Source organism: Rattus norvegicus, chromosome 11, assembly GCF_036323735.1.
Source record: "Rattus norvegicus strain BN/NHsdMcwi chromosome 11, GRCr8, whole genome shotgun sequence".
Taxonomy (NCBI): Eukaryota; Metazoa; Chordata; class Mammalia; order Rodentia; family Muridae; genus Rattus; species Rattus norvegicus.
This window is the reverse complement of record NC_086029.1, coordinates 37,083,614-37,095,486: the sequence shown is the minus strand read 5'-3', so window position 1 is coordinate 37,095,486 and position 11,873 is coordinate 37,083,614. Positions and strand designations below refer to the sequence as shown.

The 11,873-nt window shown below is 41.2% G+C and overlaps 1 long non-coding RNA gene across 1 annotated transcript in view; it reads left to right on the top strand.

The window, feature by feature from the left end:
- The first annotated feature begins 1,362 nt into the window (after window positions 1-1,362).
- The window catches only part of LOC120095601 (uncharacterized), a 28,463-nt gene continuing 17,952 nt past the window's right edge, over window positions 1,363-11,873 (top strand). Inside the window, exons 1-3 of the long non-coding RNA XR_005491162.2 lie at window positions 1,363-1,842; window positions 2,894-3,022; window positions 4,195-4,312. This is a non-coding gene — a long non-coding RNA (uncharacterized LOC120095601). The remainder of the gene's footprint in view (window positions 1,843-2,893; window positions 3,023-4,194; window positions 4,313-11,873) is intronic.

The following is an 11,873-nucleotide window of genomic DNA, read 5'->3' as shown; positions in this document are numbered from 1 at the left end:
ACTAAATGTATTACACTAATCCTTCCCATAAGCATCCTCCTGATGTAGTAGACTCCCAGAGGGTCTGCCTCTTCATAGCCTTAAGGAGGGGGTTTAGCAACATATATATTTTGGGAAGACATAGATATTTGGACTATAGCATTGTTCCTTTATCCACAGATATATTTGACCACAAATGTGTTGAGAACATTGAAAAATTCACATAAAAATAATATCAAGTAACATATGTCTCTTAAATTGCTGGACACTTCTTTTTATGTTTTATTACATACTGACTCATGTAAGCAGGTACAACAATACCATACAAAGTAGTGCATATTTTGAAAGCCCAGCTGCTACCTATACAAATTTGCCCATTGAAGATCTACTCAGAGTATGAAAACCATAAAAACCTCATTTCAATTTGTGCCCTATCTCTGCTAATAACAGTATCTAGTAAGACCCTCTTATAAAAGGCTGCAATGTTAATTTAGCAAAATGATTCCAATTGACCCATATGAGACATTCTCCTGTCTGTTATGTGCACACTGGCACCATAATAGATGTCTTAATTTAATGACCATATTATCCTAATTGAAATAAAGACCTAGGGGTGGAGAGAAGCAGAGTAACACTTGCTACTCATCACTAAAATATTAAATTCCTGACATAGAATCACCTCAACTATTACAGAATTAAAGCAAAATATTCATTCACGGAGGAAAACCACTTTATGATGAATGACAAGCAAATGGAATTGATTTAAATATAATTTTACAGTCCTGAGACAAAACTCAAAACTAAATAAAAGTGAAGTACATTGAACTCAGAAGGGATAACTAACACAATGGTCTGTCGTGGGGGCACAGGCTAGTAATCCTAGCCTTAGGGAGGCTGGGACAGGGAGATGTGAGTCTAAGGCCAGCCAGCTTACACAGGCTTCCTTGTTATGTCCTGTCTGAAAAAAATTAACATAGGGTGAACACAGTCAGTGGTGATGCACAAGCTCTAACATGTATAAGGCCCCAGGTTTGGTACCTAGCACTAAAATAAATAAATGTCCGTATGTTCAAATCAGCTGTCTGATAAGAATGGGGTCTTTGGAAGTCATCTAGTTCCACGCAACTGGAACATTATCATATGCCAGGAAGTCTGCTTTAGTAACTGGAAATAAAATAAAACCAGGCATTTCCCTAGTCATTGTGAAGCTTTGAGCTGAGAAATACTTCACAAAATCAGCATATAGAGTACAAGTAAATGTTAGGATTCTTGAGAGTACCAGAAATTATAGAATGAATATCTGTCTGTCTGTCTGTCTGTCTGTCCGTCCGTCTGTCCGTCCATCCGTCCGTCCGTCCATCCATCCACCTACGTATCTATCTATCTATCTATCTATCTATCTATCTATCTATCTATCTATCTATCTATCTATCCATCCATCCATCCATCCATCCATCCATCCATCCATCCATCCATCCATCCATCTATCTATCTATCTATCTATCTATCTATCTATCTATCTATCTACCAGAGGATTCGTTGGAATGACTTACAGGCTATATTTCAGTAAATCCAACAATCTCTGGCTATGAGCAGAAGGGCTAAGAATCTATTAGTAGCTCAGTCCACGAGGCTGGATGTCTCAGCTGGTCTTTAGTATACATTGGAATCCCAAAGAAGTATGCTGTCGTGCCAGTGAAGGCATGAGGGCAAGCAGGCAATGAGTGATGTTTCCTCCTTCCACGTCTGTATATAGGCTGCCAGCAGAAGGTGTGGCCCAGATGAAAGGTGGATCTTCACATCTCAAAGATCTAGGTTAGAAGTGGATCTTCTTACTTCAAATCAAGCAAGATTCCCTTACAGGTATGCTCTCCATTTTTAGGTTTTAGTTAATTCCAAATGTAGTCAAGTTGATAACCAAGACTAGCCTTCACAGATACATACCATTGGTCCTTTTTAAAAAAATAGACTATAGATTTATTTTATATTTATTTTTTATTTTTGAGGCCTTTAGCAGTCCCAACATGTACTAATTATGATGGTGAATCAGTAGGCTTGGAATAGGGCTGTAGGTTCTCAAGATTCTTCTTGGATTTTTTTTATTTTTCATTTTTGACAGTTCCATGCATACATGTAAAGAATTTCAGTCATTTTCACACACCCTTATCACTCCCTCTTGGCTTCTGCCCATTGTGTTGTTACTTCTTTTTGTTACTGTGATGGAAAACAACTTAAGAAGAAACTGTTTAGATCTATGGTTCCAGAGGGATGGAGTCCATCCGGGTGGCCATAGTGTGGCACAGCAGTAGGAGCAGGACGCTGGACGATCACATTTCACTTAGACACAGGAAGCAGGCAGAGAGAAAACAGAAAGTGGAGCAAGGCTATAAACTGTCAGAGCCTGATGCCATTGACATAGTTCCTCAGCAAGGTTCTACCTCCCTAAAATTCCACTCCCCCACCCCAACAGCAGTACTGGTGACCTAGTGTTGAAATACCTGGAACTACGAAGCGTATTTGTCATTTAAGTCATCACACCCACTGAAATCTACTTGCAGAGAAGTTCCCCTTCTACGTGTGTGTGTGTGTGTGTGTGTGTGTGTGTGTGTGTGTGTGTGTGTGTGTCCTACTAAGGTTAATTTTTGAGTTGTTACCTGAGCATGAGTGGGAGGAATACAAGCAACTCATTAGTGGCTACACCACTGAAGAAAACCACATCATTCTGTCAGTGATATTAGGCATATTCCATAATTCACAAGGGATAGGGGTGGACGGCTTATGGGCCCCTCCTTTACCCATGATGCAATGTTGATGTGCACAGTCATGTTTAGACCTTGGGCAATTGCTGTATCTATAATGAGTTCCTGAGTATGGCATCTACACCACATCCATAAAATGACATTTTGCTCCTTAGATCCTGTCCTTCGGCTTTTATGTCCTTCCTGCTCCATCTTCTGGAACGTTCCCTGAACCTCAGAGGAGATGATGTAGATGCCTCATTTACAGCCAAGAACTGGGATAGTTCTTCTCAGAACTTTGTTCGGTAATAAATCTTTGGCTGAACCACCATCTGCTGAAAAAACTTCTTTGACCAAGGTTGAGCTCAACACTGATCATTGGACATAAACCTGACTATTTAGAAGGCAGTTTGGCAAGAAGGACATTTGGCAAAACAGTAATAGTTTCTCCCTAGGACTTACGATAATTACTCTAGCCACGGGCTCTTGACTGTGCTTACAGTACCAGATGTGAGTTTTCTTCTACTGTGTGGACATTAAATTCAAATATAAATCAGCTGGTTACTACCATAACCATCATGCCACTAATGCACCGGAGGGCACATCTTTTCTGGAATATTATTATTGTAGTACATAGGATTCACAGATGGGTGAGAATGTTGGTAATAATTCTTCCCTGGCAGCCTGAATAGAACCTTCTGGCACTATGAAATCTAGCCAGCAGAGAAGATGCTTCCAGCCTGGTTCCAGTTTGATTTTCCTATGTACTATGACCAAACTGTGTGGTTTCCTCATAGAGTTTTTACCACACAGTTCTTATAAAGAACAATGAACAATGATATAGTCTTTGTCATTCTTGGGGCCTCTGAGGACTCCTTGACCAACACCTTTTAAGAAGATACCTCACAAATCTCATGTGGCACTGGGAATTTTCATGAAAAACTCATTGCTTCTGGGAGGAGGATTATCCTTCTATGGAAATACTTCTGTTCAAACTCATTTTCTAAAATTTTTGTTTTAGGAGCTGGAAAGATGGCTCAGTGGTTAAGGGCACCCTTTCCTTTTACAGAAGAATCCAGAACCTATGTAGAGGGTTACGACCATTAATAACTCTACTTCCGGAGGATCCGATATTCTCTTCTAGCCCCCTTTCAGACAAAAAACCCATTCATAAATTAAAATAAAATTAAAAATGTTATATCTTAATGATTTGTAAAATATTAAGTTTCCGCAAAACATTTTCACACATTTGTTAGTTTCTTGTTATTTCTCCCTCCCCCCCACCCCCACCCCCTCTGCTTTATCCCCCCACCTGGCCCTGCTTACCTATTCTACTACTGCTCACAGTAAGGCATCCTCAAAACGTTAAAAACTATAGTCTCTTATCTGAACATGGTCTTATTTGCTCGGCTTTCCAGTTACCTTGAGAAGAAACAAGCAGAGGAAGTTAATTTTGGCTCTTCTTTGGCTTCCATAGGAAAAGGCTCAGCATGCTTTACAGCAGATCCAGTGTGAGCGCCAGACAGCCGAAGTTTACTCGTGTACAGGTGCAATGCTGTGTACCGTGGGAGTATGGGGTATTGGCCTTTACTGAGGTAAATGTGTAGAACCCTGAGCTTTATTCAGCGTCAGATAGCCGCCCGCATGTGTGCTTATTATTTTGAAAAGAACAGACTTTTGTTTTTGAAAACTCATTATTGTTTATTTCTTGGACAAGATAAACGCATGCATCAAACAAGATTTTCTGTGGATTAGACATATTAACATTTTCAGGAAGCAATGTTAAAATTTTTTTTTTTTTGGTGAATTGTTTAGTCCATTGGTGACATTTAGTAAATTCTAGGTTTGTTTTTCAGCATAGTGTTGGGAACACAGAGCTCCTTCTCCCTCTGGAGTCTCTAATGTTCCCTATCGTTTCTTAAGTTGACACGTGGAATAGAGAGGCCACATTTAAAGTGAAGTCACAGGTCTTGCTTTCAGATCATATTTACACTTTATTTTGGTTTATGAGGAAAGTTTAACGTTCATATGTAATTTCACACATTCAGGCATAACCTTCATTTCACAACCCCAGTAAGTGGTTTCATGTTTTATTATTTATGCTTTATAATACTACTACCAATGCTATTTTTATTCTTTTCAACATTGGATGGCTTTAGCTCTGTGGTGGAGAGGGGATATGGGGATGTATGGTTTGTCTGTTCACCCATACATCTGCGCACAATGGCAGTGGTGGGATTGGAACATGGGATGACTGGATACATTCTGCACATGGATCAGATAGATGCATGTGGTCTAAGTGACACTTGTCCGTCCATGCAGTTACTTGCCCTGACAGGATGATTTCATCCTCATGAATTTCTTCTGCGCATAGTGGGAACGGTTCTACTGTCATTGTTTGAAGATGTTGACTGAGAGCCCCGAGACACTTGCGGTGTCCACAGCACATTTCGTGCTCTGCCCATGTTTTCATTCTGTGATGACGCACCAAAAGCCTGTAAGGGATTACTCTGACCTTTCTGAGAACCGCGACGAAGGAAATGCCAGGATCCTCTTGGCATCCTAGTAGAGACAGGCTTTGTGCTAATCCTATTCTGTTCACTCGAGTGACGATCACGTGATCATGAAGCTCTGCACCATTTATCTCAGCAAGACTTTTTTTTTTAGCATTCCTCATTACAATTTTTATAGTTGTATATCTAAAGATACACAGACACTTTTTATTGAGCGAAGTTAATTATTTTTCTGATAGCGTTTTATAGTCTGTCTTCCTTCTTAAAATACATAACTTTTTGCAAGATGAAAAGATAGGCATATTTGTGCATGTGTGTGTGTTTTGTTTTGTTTTGTTTTGTTTTGGTACCAGATTGTTTACACAGACCTCAGGGATGGGTGTTTTTAAAATTCCTTTGGAAACAGAGCAGATATTTAATTATCTTAAAGAACAAAACAAAATCAACTTACTCCCTCCTTCCTTCTCTCCCTCCCTTCCTCTCTCCCTCCTCCTTCTGTTGTGCTCTTTCCTGGATCCAAGGACTTAACCTGACAGGGACACCCAGACAAACTGGGGTACAGTTGTCTGGCCTCTGAGATAAGCTCAGTATGTTTATTATGCAAAGTTGAACAAGGAGATGGGGTTGGTGCATAGAGCTGAACCAAGGAAGCAGGTTTAGTTAACCTCTGTAGGATCAGTCTTATGACTGTAAATGTCTTGGGCAGGGGAGAAAGCTACGGAGAGCACTTCCTCTGTCCACTATCAATATCCACACTCAGACCAGAGGAGGTCCATCCCCTGAGCTTCACTGGAGAAGGCTTTGTCGTTCCCATTGGGTTGAGTTGTTGGGTACCGGACATGGCCTTGTCCGTGTGGAATAATAATATTTGCTTAGGGTTTCCCTGGCTCACTATAACCCCCCTCTCTTTCCTTTATTGTTCCACCCATTTTAGCATTCTTTCTCATGATAAGAGATAAAGTCTGTTTGAGGTTTTTAAGAAACATCTTTGAAAAGCTTTTGTTCTTAAGAAATTTGGACTCATAGAGCTGCACGAAGATTGCGGATGATTGACTGTTTAGAGTTTAGCTGTTTGTGTATAATATAATCCTGAAATTATAATTTTCAGGGGTGGGTAAGCAAGATCTGAAGCGTTCTGTGTGTTTGAAATCTCTAAAAACCTGCATTTTTATTCCTCGTCTGTTTCTCCCCTAGGCTGATACTATCTTTCACAATAAAACTGTCTTGTTAATTGTTAGGATTATGTTTTCTTTTAAAGTATTCTTCATAAACATTTGCGGCTCTTTCGCAAGGGCTGCTTATATTTTCTTCAAGGGCAGTGAATTCAGACTAAGTGGCCATGAACTTTGTGCCACAGGCAGACATACTGTTTCTGTCTTGCTTTAGTATTCCCTGCAACACTTAGACATTACTTATGACCGTAATTCATACAAATTTATACTAAAATATTCCAGAGTCCTTCTGAGGCAAAGTTACAGTAGTGTAAACCAGACATCTAAGGAGGCAAAGGCAAGGGCTCTAACCCTGTGATCCTAACACCTCTTCCAGGATGAGTAGGGAGCGTTCACACCAGGGATCACTGATCACACCGCTGCTTGTAATCTCTGCAGCACGCTGCCTAGTTTAGGCAGTTACATTGATACCTAGTTACCACTTACATTGACAAAATCCAGGAAGCCATTATCACGCAGTCACCAAGGCTGTGCAATCTTTACTGCTATTAACTTACCTTTGGAAACTATAGAGGATCCATGATGCCTTGCTTCTCCTCAGAGCATTGTATAAAACCTTCTCAAGGCCAGTGAAGTAAAACAGTGGAGCTGTGTTCTGGAAAAATCTTGGTTAGGGTAAACATTATTTTACCACCCCCCCCCCCCCGTTTCTTTTCTCCTCATATTTTCTTCCCCTTTAGGTTATAGAGGCAGATTTCAGACCTTCACATTGTTTGTGTCACCTGATAATGAATGGATAAGGTGATTTTATTTTAAGTTCCTACGGGAAGTCGTGAGCCCACTAAACATCAGAATGGATGGCACCTGGAACCTAGCTGGGTCTGTGGTGCCACTGCCAGGCTCACTCAGCCAGAAACTAAACGCGTTGCCTTCATCCCTTGTAGGATGTACGCATCCAGAGAGGCTCAGTGTGTCCCTGTGGTACAATTTAAACTTTCCTCCTTTTTCTTTAAAGCATATGGATTTGAATTTAAAAATACATATAATTTAGGCCTACTTTGTCGCCCCCGTGTGGTTGGATAGGATGTGCCTAGGACAAGTGAGGTATCTGGAGAATGGTGTCATAACTAGGAAATGTTAGTGGAATGGGGAGTGGTGGGAGGTGTGGAGGAGGCAAGGAGCAGTGAGGAGTGGGAGCTGAGACTGCTGGGACCACAGATATGCTTCCATATGCCATGACTAAGGCATATTTCAAGGAAATGCAATTTCTCCGTGCCCATTTCAAGAGAAAACTCTCCTTTTACTCTTGTGAATCCTTTTCAAGTGGATGAACAAAGTTTCTCTCAAATGAGGATTACTAAAATGCAAATAAAAATGAACAATACGTTGAGAAATGTTAATTGACTTCCTGCCTTTCCTGACCTCCTTCCTGTCCTGCCAGTCTATAGTCCAGGTATAGCAGAGGCTGAGGCTGGAGGATTGCTGGTAGTAGTTTGAGAGACCATCCTGGGTAGCAGAGTCAGATTTTGTTTGAAAATTTCCCCCAGTTTCAGAAGCCCTGCTGAATCCCCATTCAAAGTCCCTACTGTTCTACCGTGCGCTTTAAACAAAATCAATCACATGCAATCATCTATTGGACCATCAGCAACTCAGCATAACTTAGGAATCATCATGATTGAAATACCGGGATGCTCCTTCAACCACTGGCAGTGAATAAACCATCTCCCCAGAGACTGTCAATTTGATGGGGTTTAGAATCACCATGGAAGCAAGTCTTTCAGGATGTCTGTGAGAGATTTTCTAGTTCAGGATAATTGAGAGGAAAAGGGCTATCCTAAATGTAGGCAGTACAATCTCCTGGACTGGAGAAAAACAAGAAAGCAACCTGGGCATTAGCGTTTGTCACTGTTTCCAGCTTGGGGACGCAATATGACCAACTGCCTCAGACTCCTGAAGCCATGCATTCTCCAACTCTGATAGACTATGCCTCCTGAGACTGCCGTGCCTAAAAATCCCTCCTTCATGTTGTTTTGCTAGTTATTTGGTTACAGAAAATAATTATTATGGTGCACATGGTAATTTTATAAACTTTTTTTTTTTCAGTTTTAATACATATTATCTATTGAATGATCTCGCTCTCTTCTGCCTCTTCTGTTGGTATTCTGTCTAAGCTCCACCCCCAGGGCTACCTGGCAGTAGCCAGGTATGCTCCGCCCCACAGTTGCCTAGCAACAGCCAGCAGTGCCCGGCACTGTAAAAGGGGCTGCTTGCCCCTCTCTTCCTCTTACTTCTCTCTTAGTTCTCTCTTATTCCCCCTTCCCCCTCTTACTCTTTATTCTTCTCTGCTCTTTCCCGCTTCCGCCAACCACGCCCCCGCCCCTCCCCGATGTGCCCATGGCTGGCCTTTCCTCTCCTCTCCTCTTCCTCTCTTATTAAATCTCTCCACGTGGAACATGTTGGCTTGGTGTTTTCTGTTCCGGCACAGGCCGAGATTTAAGCCTTAACATCTTCTATTAGTATTTAGATTTTAAAAACCAAGTCCAATTAAATATGCAGTAACCTGAAAATGCAGCAAAAAGCAGGGCTAGTCCTGTTTTGGCAAACATTATTTTTGGTTGTTATAAAGATCCTGGAAATACGGGAGACAAGATGAGCTGTATCTCCTTAAAGAAGAGAAAGTGGAATTGACAGAAATTACCAGTAAATTCCACAGTTCGTCAAGGAGACTTGTGTTCAGGTCCTGAGCACCTCATGCCCTTTTTCCCCCACTTTAAATCACATTTGCTCATATTTAGGTGACAGTGCCTGGGGGGTCATGAGATTAGTGTCCTGAAATTTATTGCTACTTGTCTTCTCAAACTAATGTCTGTCTGATGGGAGAGCAAATGATTAATTGCAATTATAGCAAACACTCATACTTTGTATCATACTTAGTCCGTCTTTCTTTTGATGTGTTCAGACATTTTCCCAACCATTCGATTTGCTAGAATGGCTATTTAAACATGTTTTTTTTTGTTTATGAGATGAGAATTATGCACACCCTGTCACTTCCATTATTTGGTGGCTACCGAATCCCCCCTTTTATTTCCTTTGGCACTCGGTAAATGCCTTTCCTCTGCAGGGAGGCTGTGACAAGTTAGTGGTATCATGCCTTAACCAGCTAGGCTAGCAGGCTAGCAGCCACTAAGGTTACTGGAAACCCTTTGCACCCAAGCCAACTACTCATCGAGGTGAACGTAATTCCTCTTTGTCTTCTCCTTTGTACCACTTGGTTCTGGGCATGGCAGTAGTTCATATGATCAGGATGCGCCACACAGCTTTCCAGGGCTGTGACAGGAAACCCGGGAAAACCTTTGAGAGGAGGGTGTCCCTTTCAGCTCACAGTCACAGTATATAATGTGGCTCCGTTGCTTTAAGGCCTGTCCTGAGGCAGAAAATTCGTGGTGGAAAGGTGCTGAGTGAACATGGGTCATCTTATGACAACCAGTAAGTAGAGAGACAGAGACAGGATCAGGGTGAAGGATAGCAAGACTAGGGAAGAGGGAAGAGACAGAGTGTGAGGGAAACGCAGGGGGCAGGGTGGGATAGTAGGGGAGACTGGGAATCAGGCACAATCCCCATGAGCATATTTCCAAGGTCCTGCCTCTTCTAACTAGATTTGATCCCAACAGTTTCTGTAGCCTCTCAGGAGTCTGGTCAGCTATGAATCTGTTGGTACAGAGTCCTCACGATCCAACCACCTTTAAAACATCTTCACTGGTCACCAAGCCTTCACCATATGGGCCTTTGGGGACTGTTTCATACCCAAATGATAACAAAACACAGAGACAATTCCCTAGACCACAGATTCTTCAATGAAAACAGCGTGGATTTCAGGTTCCCTGGTCAGAAGAGCTACCTTGCAGCCCGGAACACCTGCCTGGGCTATTATTGTGCAAGAGACAATAACTCTCTCCATGGGTTTATTTGCTGTAGTTGTTTACCTCATACTAACAGTGAGCTTTAGAACAGAATGTTTAACGTAGAATGTTTAATGCAGTAGATCTAAGTTTGGATTCTTTGAAACAAGCCTTTCCACATTTGACAATCACAGATGCATCTCTGTTGACCCTATTTGGTGATTTTTTTTTTTTATCTTTTTATATCTGGGCTGCTTTTGGTTCATAGATGGGTGGGCAAACCAATATTTAAATCTTATTTCCCATCACATTTAATAGGGAAGCCTCTCACAGCTTTTCTGTTTGCCTGCTTATGGGTTTCTGCTAGGCTTGCGTAATGCACTGATTTGCACAGTGGGATAAGCTAGAAAACATATTTTAAATCTGAAAGCTTATATTTTGCTGAACATAGCAAACATTGTAAAAAGGCACTAAAAATGTGCAAAATCCGTCAATTCTCCACACCCCTGCATTGTAAGCCTCTTGTTAAAAACTCAAAAATGGCATAATGTAGATTGTGTTGACCGTCATATCACTACAGGCAATACGTTTGATGTATCAACCAGAGAAAGTATATGCTGGGTATTCGTCACCCTAGGAAATAGCTACATGCCCTTGACCACGTTCATACTTTGTATATGATTTGGAAGTTCCTGACTGTTATGGATCTGTGAGAGTAAACATAGTTCTCTAAAATACCACTCAGAGCTCATTTTGAGCTCATTTTGAAGGTTCAGATTGTCTTCCTATATGAAACATAGCTATATTTTGTGTTCAAACCCTTGAGACTATCTGATGTTAATCCCAGGTTTACGTAGACCAAAGTAAATTCCTCAAAATCCCTTGGTTAATCCTTTCTATACTTCAAATTATCTTTAGCAATACTAAGAGATTAGCAGAGGTGTGTGTGTGTGTGTGTGTGTGTGTGTGTGTGTGTGTGTGTGTGTGTACGGGCATGAGAGAGAGAGAGAGAGAGAGAGAGAGAGAGAGAGAGAGAGAGAGAGAGAGAGTTCATACAGATAAGAGTCAAATGTTGGAGATAGATATCACTGATCTAAAGTAGAGGTACATTTTATTTAAAAAATCAGTATTATATTCCATTGGACATTTAAAAATCTTATACCCCACATAAATTTGAAGAGAAATTATGAATTATGTACATTGCTTTAAACTAATACTAGGAAGATCGGGGCTACAATTTGAGTTTCTTTGTTCTGCTGCCTCAATTCCTTGCTGTGTGTTATTTCTCCTTTTACAAACCTTCCTGATTAGGGAACCAGAGCAGAGCAGAGCATTTTCTGTCAGCCATGCATGTGTACTTCAAAATCGTAAGGATCTTGTAAGTCCAGCTATGTTGAAACCAGTTATGAATTGGGAAGAAATCTGTCTAATCCAGATGGGTACGAGGGAGAAGCACAGAGTTTGGTTTCCTTAGCTCTCAATGAGCCAAGTGTGGGGCATCATTGCTGTGAGGTAAGGATTTTTGTTCCTCCAGAATTCCCATGTTGCAATGTAATCCCTAATCTCACTTGG